Genomic DNA, 8,539 nt, shown 5'->3' with positions numbered 1-8,539 from the left:
CTGATGCCTTAGATTGGCCATTTTTATAGGCTTACTTTAATTTTGACATTTTCTCAGGCTTAGAACTGTAAACTAACAATTTATTAAATTCCCCCTTTAAAATTCCCCCTTTCTGGTATATTGCATTTTTTTAAGCTCAAAATGAACATTTATTTCAACTCTATTTATAAAGGAATGGAGGATAAATGTAATAAGGAACAAAGGAAACATATGAGGCATATACATGTACAAAACAAGTGTGGGCAAAATTTGTCAGTCCTTTCAATTCTTCCACTTCTAACACTGAACAGTCAAAATCAGTCTAAGGAAAGGAATATCTATCTCAGGAGGAGTTTTAGGTGGCTCAACCAATATGCTTCAAACTAAGACTATTTTAATAAAAAATTATAATTTTATCTTATTAGAAAAATTGCTGGAAGCCTAGTAAACCACAACACTATCAATATTTAAAAGATGCAAGGCTCTTCAGAAGTCATAATTGCTTTAAAAAGTATTAAAAAATACAAACATAATAATAGCATTTGCTGAAGAGTAAATACAGACTTAGTTGACATTAATTCCTTAATCCATTAAAATGGTTGTGTTACCTCATGGTGAGATCCTGTTCCCTGATGAGGAACATTAAGTCATTTAATATTAAGCTGTAGGAAAATCCTTCAAACTGTGTATTCAGCATTCAATTACATTAATATACATGGGGGAAAAAATCCATACTTGAAAAAAACAACCCAAACTTAATTGCCAGTTGGGTTTTCGAAAACCAGAGACAAGTATTCTTAAAATTCATTAGATTCCTCAGATCTCTGCCCTGACAGATCCCAGGGTAGGGGCTTAAGTAAACTGTTCGAGCAGGAGCCTGAGAAGGCAGGGTGGACGTGCTGGTGCAGTTGCAGTGAAGACAAGGCTCGGATGCTGACAGCTGGAACGGTGTCTTTGCTGTAGGTCAGTTCTTCCTTTAGGTCACTGCCCTGACTGTGAAACGTGATGTCCAAACCTTGAAGTTTCTGGACTAGAAAATGGAGAAGACTCCCAAGACCTATTTTCTTTCTCGAAGGAATCATCTTCTTGGAAGGCAAATTTCTTTTTCAGGGCATGGGATATTAAAGACACGGGGTCCCAGTGTGAGCTGTGCCTTCTCTTCTTACAAATGGGTCTGCCTCCAGGTGACCGATCAATAGCTCGAAGTTTAACCTTATTCATATCCTTTAGAACATCCGACATGTTTGGAACATCTTTATTTCTCTGGTTTTTTAAATAATGGTTATAACTGGTGTTCCTGGCACCTGGGTGCTGTTTTTCCATGCCAGCTGCTGAATTTTCCGAGTCATAAATCCTAGCTCCTGGTTGTATGGAAGGAGGAGGACACGGAGGACGGTGAGGAGACAGCGCAGGAGGAGGAGGAGGAGGAGCAGGAGGAGGAGGAGCAGGAGGAGGAGGAGCAGGAGGAGGAGGAGCAGGAGGAGGAGGAACAGGAGGAGGAGCAGGAGGAGGAGGAGCAGGAGGAGGAGCAGGAGGAGGAGCAGGAGGAGGAGGAGCAGGAGGAGGAGCAGGAGGAGGAGGAGCAGGAGGAGGAGGAGCAGGAGGAGGAGGAGCAGGAGGAGGAGCAGGAGAAGGAGGAGCAGGAGGAGGAGCAGGAGGAGGAGCAGCAGGAAGCACTGAACTTGGAAACTGATCTGGCGCCACTCTCAGTTGAGGAGTCCCTGACGACAGCATTTGGTCCAAACCACTAGGCCAGTCATTCAAGTCAAAGGAGCCAGAATTTGCACTGTTTTTCAGTTCCTGCATTTCCACAATCGCAGCAATCTGGGAGCGAAGAAAAGTGAGCTCATCTTCAAGGGCAGCTATTTTTTTTATTGCAGCTTCACTTACAGGCAGATCATTTTCCAATCGTTCGTCCCATTTCAGAGCAAGGGGTGACGGATCACAAACTAGCTGCAAAGGATGGAAAATGTCAGCAGTCTGTTCTTCATTTTTCCATATACTATTTCGAAATCTGAGATATTGGGCGTCTTCATCATTCGCCACACACATAACATCAGCAAAGGACGGAACTGTAGAGCCACAGTTCTCAGAGCCTACAGAGCTCAAGAACGGGATCAACTCAAAATTAGGCCTTGGACAAGGTTCTAAAGGAAGAATTTTCCCAATAATACGAACAATACTTCGAGCTGATCCATATTCTTTATTTTCCCAAATTGACAAAATCTGGTCTGTGGGAACACCAAAATATTCCAGCATCTCTCTTAAGATATTCAGTAAGAGAGACATTGATGAAGTAAATTCAGAAACAAATTCAAGGACGCATTATCAATTTCTTGATGCCTTCGAGAAAAATTTTAGAAAATATTATTTTGGAAGTCAAGTAAACAAACGGTCACATAAATTGTACTCCATGTCCCGGCAGCGTCCTTTCAGGGCACAGCACACACACTATCAGCTAATCTCTCCTGGGCAGACCCGGGAAGGGGGAGAGAGGCCGAGGCGGCGGCAGCGTGGCACTGCGGCGACGGGCTCCTGAAGGACACTCCTCTAGGCCAAGGGGCATTAAAACCGCACCGGCCGCTTGAGCCTCGGAACCGGCCTGGACCCGAACAGTGTACAACCGGTGGCCACTCTGGGCCGAGCCTGCGGGACCGACCTCCCCGGAGAAGCGTCGGTTGCCGCGTGCCCGCTCGGTGGTGGGGACCCCGACCCCGGAGGTGACGGATGCACCGGGCTCACCTCCCCTCGGGTCGCCCCGCTCACCTGAGCGCAGGGCCCAGCCCGCAGCCCGCTCCCGCCCCGTCGGGGCCGTGCTCGGCCTCCAGCCACCGGCGGAGGCGGCGTCCCCCAGGCTCCCCGGGTCGCCCGGGGCCCCCTCATTCGGCCGCCAGCCCCCAGGTCGTGCTCCGTAGCCGGAATTCCGGCCCGCGGGGGTGAAAATCAAACTCCGCGGGCCGAGACCCGAACCGACCTCCGGTATATTGCATTTGGGCAACTAGCAAACTGGAACAATGTCTTTCATAAAATTTGTGGAGTTTTCCCCTATTACCTCTTCAACTAACCTTCCTAGCCCTTTACTCTTCTATTCTCCTTCTGAGACACTGATGAGTCTTCTATTTGTGTACTTCACGTCATTCATAATTTCCCTGAAATCTTGTTCCACTTTTCCATCTTTCTTGTCATTCCTTCTTTCACGCATTTGAGTTCATTTATCCTATCTTCTAGCTTGCTTATTCTTTCTTCTACCTTTTCAAATCTGCTGTTGTGTGTCTCTAGTATATTTTTTATTTGGTCTATGGTATTTCTCATCTCTGTGAGATCTGCTATTTTCTATATATTCTTTTAAGTTCTTCTTTTTGCTTCTCCAGTTTCTTTGTGATATCCTTTATATCATTATGAACATCCTCAATTAGTTGTTCCAAATTCGTGTCCCTTCTGTTGTTTTAATTTGTTCATTTGGCTAGACCATATCCGTTCCAATCTTTATGAGCTTTGTCATTTCCTGTTGTGTTTGGGGCATTTATCTTGATGAGGATATATATATTTTTTATTATTTTGCAAGTTGATTTCTAAGGTTTTGTATTTGCTTGGGTTTACCTTCAAGGTTCCATTTTGTACTTTGTCTGTCAGTAATTACTGACCAAACCACTGCCCAGATCTCATGGAAGGGATGCAAGTCTACTTGAGGCTTAGTAACATATGGTGCTCTTGAGCCGCCTCTTCCTCTCAGCCTTGCCTCTCCCCAAATGCAGCAGCCCGCTGAGCAAGATTCTGAGGATGGGGCCACTATTCTCTGTGCCCAGCAGGGTGCTATTCTTGGTGTACAGCATGGCAGCTCTTCTTGGTGCCTGGAGGTTAGCTATTCTCTGTGCCTGGCGAGGTGACTATTTTTCGGACTTGGGGGGAAGGTGACTATTCATGGCGCCTGGCAAAGCCGCTGGCCCTGGTGGGTGGAACAGGGTTTCTCATTCTCTCAGGGAACCAGCCTCCATGGCTTGGGAAACTTACATTTCTATGTGGGATCTTGGCTGTTTCGTTGTTCCAGACTCATGTAGGATGTGTGTCTGGTCACTGAGGTCCCTCCAAACAGTTGTTTTATACAGTTCCTGGCTATTTACAAGCTTTCCTAGAGGACAAACTAAATTATGCTCCTCAGTATGCAGCCATCTTGCCCTGCCTTTTCTCATCTTAACTATATTTAGTTTTCCAATCCATGAATATGGAATGTCCTTCCATTTATTTAGATCTTCCTTGATTTCTTTTCACAAAGTTTTGTAGTTGTTTGTATGTAGGTCTTCTATGTACATAGTTAAATTTATTCCCAAATATTTGATTATTTTGGTTGCTATTGTAAATGGAATTTTTTTTTCTTTATTTCCTCCTCAGCTTGCTCCTTGCTGGTGTATAGGAACACAACTGATTTTTTTTCTGTATGCTGTATGGTGGGGTTGCATTTCATTCTTTTTCCATTTGAGTGTTCTGTTATTGCAGCACCATTTGTTGAATTTTGTTCGTTTGTTTGTTTTTAATGGAATCTTTATTTGTTTTGGGGAAGTGCATGGGCCAGGAATCGAACCCGGGTCTCCCTCATGGCAGGCACCCCCTAACACAACCGATTTTTGCATATCGATCTTATGTCCTGTCACTTTGCTGTATTCGTTTATTTCTTTTTCTTGCCTAAGTGCTCTGGCTAGAACTCCCAGCACAATGCCAAATAACAGTGGTGACAGTGGGTGTCCTCGTCTTATTCTTGATCTTACAGGAAAGACTTTCAGTGTTTTCCCATTGAGGATGATGTTGGCTGTGGGTTTTCATATGGTCCCTTTATCATGTTGAGGAAGTCTCCTTCTATTCCAATTCTTTGAATTGGTTTCAACAAGAAAGGATGCTGACTTTTGTCAAATACCTTTCTGCATCAATCGAGGTGATCATGTGTTTTTTTCTCTTTAGTTTGTTGATGTAGTGTATTATATTAATTGAGTTTCTTGTGTTGAACCACCCTTGTATACCTGGGATAAAACTCACTTGGTCATGGCGTATAATTTTTTTAATGTGCTGCTGGATTCAGTTTGCAAGTATTTTCTTGAGGAGTTTTGCATCTTGTTTTAGTTTGCTAGCTGCTGGAATGCAATACACCAGAAACAGAGTGGCTTTTAAAAAGGGGAATTTAATAAGTTGCTACTTTACAGTTCTAAGGCCGAGAAAATGTCCCAATTAAAGCAAATCTATAGAAATGTCCAATCTAAGGCATCCAGGGAAAGACACTTTGGTTCAAGAAGGCTGATGGAGTTCGGGGTTTCTCTCTCAAGTGTAAGGGCACATGGTAAACATGGTCAGGGTTCCTCTCTCATCTGGAAAGGCACGTGGCGAACACAGCATCACCTGCTAGCTTCTTCTCCTGGCTTCCTGTTTCATGAAGCTCCCTGGGAGGTGTTTTCCTGTTTTATCTCCAAAGGTCTGACTGATGGACTCTCTGCTTCGTGGTGTTGCAGCATTTTCTGCCCTCTCTGAATCGCTCATTCTCCAAAATGCTTCCTCTTTTATAGGACTCTAGAAACTTATCAAGACCCACCTGAATGGGTGGAGACATGTCGTCACCTAATCCAGCTTAACAACCACTCTTGATTAAATCTCATCTCAGGGAGATGATCCAACCACAGATTCAAACATACAGTATTGAATAGGGACTATTCTGCCTTTACAAAATGAGACTTTGATTAAAACATGGCTTTTCTAGGGGACGTACATCCTTTCAAACCAGCACACATCTATATTCATTAAAGCGATTGGTCTACAATTTTCTTTTCTTGTAGTATCTTTACTTTATGTATTTTTGGACACTCTGCTTGGTGCATAGATATTTATTATGGTTATGTTCCCCTGATGAATTGTCGCTTTTATTTATACATAGTGTCTTTTTTGTATCTTTTAATTGTTTTACATTTGAAGTCTAATTTGTGTGATATTAGTATAGCTAACCCCACTCTTTTCTGTTTGTTATTTGCATGGAATACTTTTTCCCCACCTTTCACTTCCAACCTGCTTTTGTCCTTGGGTCCTAATTGAGTCTCCCGTAGTCAGTATATAGAAGGATCCTGTTTTTAGTCCATTCTGCCAATCTATATCTTTTGATTGGGGAATTGGATCCATTAACATTCAATGTTGTTACTGTAAACTGTACTTTACTGTAAAGGCTGTACTTACTTCAGCCATTTTTTCTTTTAGAGTTTATCTGTTGTATCTTATTTTTTCTCTGTTTTAATCCTATTAGTTACCCTTCCAGCTAATATTCATTCCTACACTCTTTTTCAAACCTCTCTTTCCTGTATTTTCCTATATGCCTGCTGTGTTTCTTATGGAGCAGGTGTCTTGTTCACAAGCTCTCTCAGTTTCTGTTTATCTGTAAATATTTTAAACTCTCCCTCATTTTTGAAGGACAGTTTTGCTTGGTCCAGAACTCTTGGTTAGCAGTTTTTTTTTCTTTTAATGCCTTGCCCCACTGCATTCTTTACTCCATGGTTTCTGCTGAGAGAGCTGCACTTAGTCTTATCAAGCTTCCCTTGTATGTGATGGATTGCTTTTCTCTTGCTGCTTTCAGAATTCTGTCTTGTCTCTGACAATCTTATTAGTTAGTGTCTTGGCATAGGTCTATTTGGATCTATTTTCTTTGGCATTTGCTGCACTTATTGGATCTGTAGTTTTATGTCTTTCATGAGAGCTAATAAATTTTCATTGATTATTTCCTCCATTATTTTTTCTGCCCCTTTCCCTTCTCTTCTCCTTCTGGGACACCCATAAGACATGTATTTGGGTGCTTCATGTTGTCATTCAGTTCCATGAGAGCCTGCTCAAATTTTTCCATTTTTTCCTTACCTGTTCTTTTCTGTGTAAGCTTTCGGATGTCGTGTCTTCCAGTTCACGGATCCTTTCCTCTGCCTCTTCAAATCTACTCCATTTTGTTTTCATCTCTTCTGTTATGCCTTTAATTCCAGCAAGTTCTGCCATTTGCTTTCTAGCTTTTATATTCTTCTGTGTACCTTGTGTCTTCTTTATATCCTTCATGTATTTTCTTTTTCACATGGGCAGCACCAGGAATCAAACCCAGATCTCCAGCATGGCAGGCAAGAATTCTGCCTGCTGAGCCACTGTGGCCACCCCTTCATGTCTTTTTATATACTTTCCTTCAACTTGTTGAGTTGATTTAGAAGATCTGTTTTAACATCATTAATTGGTTGTTTCAATTCCTGCATCTCAGTTGGAGTGTTAGTTTTTTATTTTTTATTTTTTTTATTAATTAAAAAAAAGAAATTAACACAACATTTAGAAATCATTCCATTCTGCATATGCAATCAGTAATTCTTAATATCATCACATAGATGTAAGATCATCATTTCTTAGTACATTTGCATCGATTTAGGAAAAGAACTAGCAAAACAACAGAAAAAGATATAGAATATAATATAGAGAAAAAATAATAATAATAATAAAAAATAAAAATATATATATAAAAAAGGAAAAAAAACAAAAGACACAAACAAACAAACAAACAAAACTATAGCTCAGATGCAGCTTCATTCAGTGTTTTAACATAATTACATTACAATTAGATAGTATTGTGCTGTCCATTTTTGAGTTTTTGTATCTAGTCCTGTTGCACCGTCTGTATCCCTTCAGCTCCAATTACCCATTATCTTACCCTGTTTCTAACTCCTGCTGGTCTCTGTTACCAATGACATATTCCAAGTTTATTCTCAAATGTCGGTTCACATCATTGGGACCATACAGTATTTGTCCTTTAGTTTTTGGCTAGACTCACTCAGCATAATGTTCTCTAGGTCCATCCATGTTATTACATGCTTCATAAGTTTAGTCTGTCTTAAAGCTGCATAATATTCCATCGTATGTATATACCACAGTTTGTTTAGCCACTCGTCTGTTGATGGACATTTTGGCTGTTTCCATCTCTTTGCAATTGTAAATAATGCTACTATAAACATTGGTGTGCAAATGTCCGTTTGTGTCTTTGCCCTTAGGTCCTTTGAGTAGATACCTAGCAATGGTATTGCTGGGTCGTATGGCAATTCTATATTCAGTTTTTTGAGGAACCGCCAAACTGCCTTCCACAGTGGTTGCATCATTTGACATTCCCACCAACAGTGGATAAGTGTGCCTCTTTCTCCGCATCCTCTCCAGCACTTGTCATTTTCTGTTTTGTTGATAATGGGCATTCTGGTGGGTGTGAGATGATATCTCATTGTGGTTTTGATTTGCATTTCTCTAATGGCCAGGGACAATGAGCATCTCTTCATGTGCCTTTTGGCCATTTGTATTTCCTCTTCTGAGAGGTGTCTGTTCAAGTCTTTTTCCCATTTTGTAATTGGGTTGGCTGTCTTTTTATTGTTGAGTTGAACAATCTCTTTATAAATTCTGGATACTAGACCTTTATCTGATATGTCGTTTCCAAATATTGTCTCCCATTGTGTAGGCTGTCTTTCTACTTTCTTGATGAAGTTCTTTGATGCACAAAAGTGTTTAATTTTGAGGAGCTCCCATTTAT

General features: G+C 41.3%; 1 pseudogene; it reads right to left on the bottom strand.

The window, feature by feature from the left end:
• Positions 1 to 831: 831 nt before the first annotated feature.
• LOC143664384 (mitochondrial fission regulator 2 pseudogene) lies at positions 832 to 2,268 on the bottom strand (annotated as a pseudogene).
• Positions 2,269 to 8,539: the final 6,271 nt, after the last annotated feature.

Source organism: Tamandua tetradactyla, chromosome 20, assembly GCF_023851605.1.
Source record: "Tamandua tetradactyla isolate mTamTet1 chromosome 20, mTamTet1.pri, whole genome shotgun sequence".
In the NCBI taxonomy this organism is placed as follows: domain Eukaryota; kingdom Metazoa; phylum Chordata; class Mammalia; order Pilosa; family Myrmecophagidae; genus Tamandua; species Tamandua tetradactyla.
This window is presented reverse-complemented; position numbering and strand designations above follow the sequence as displayed.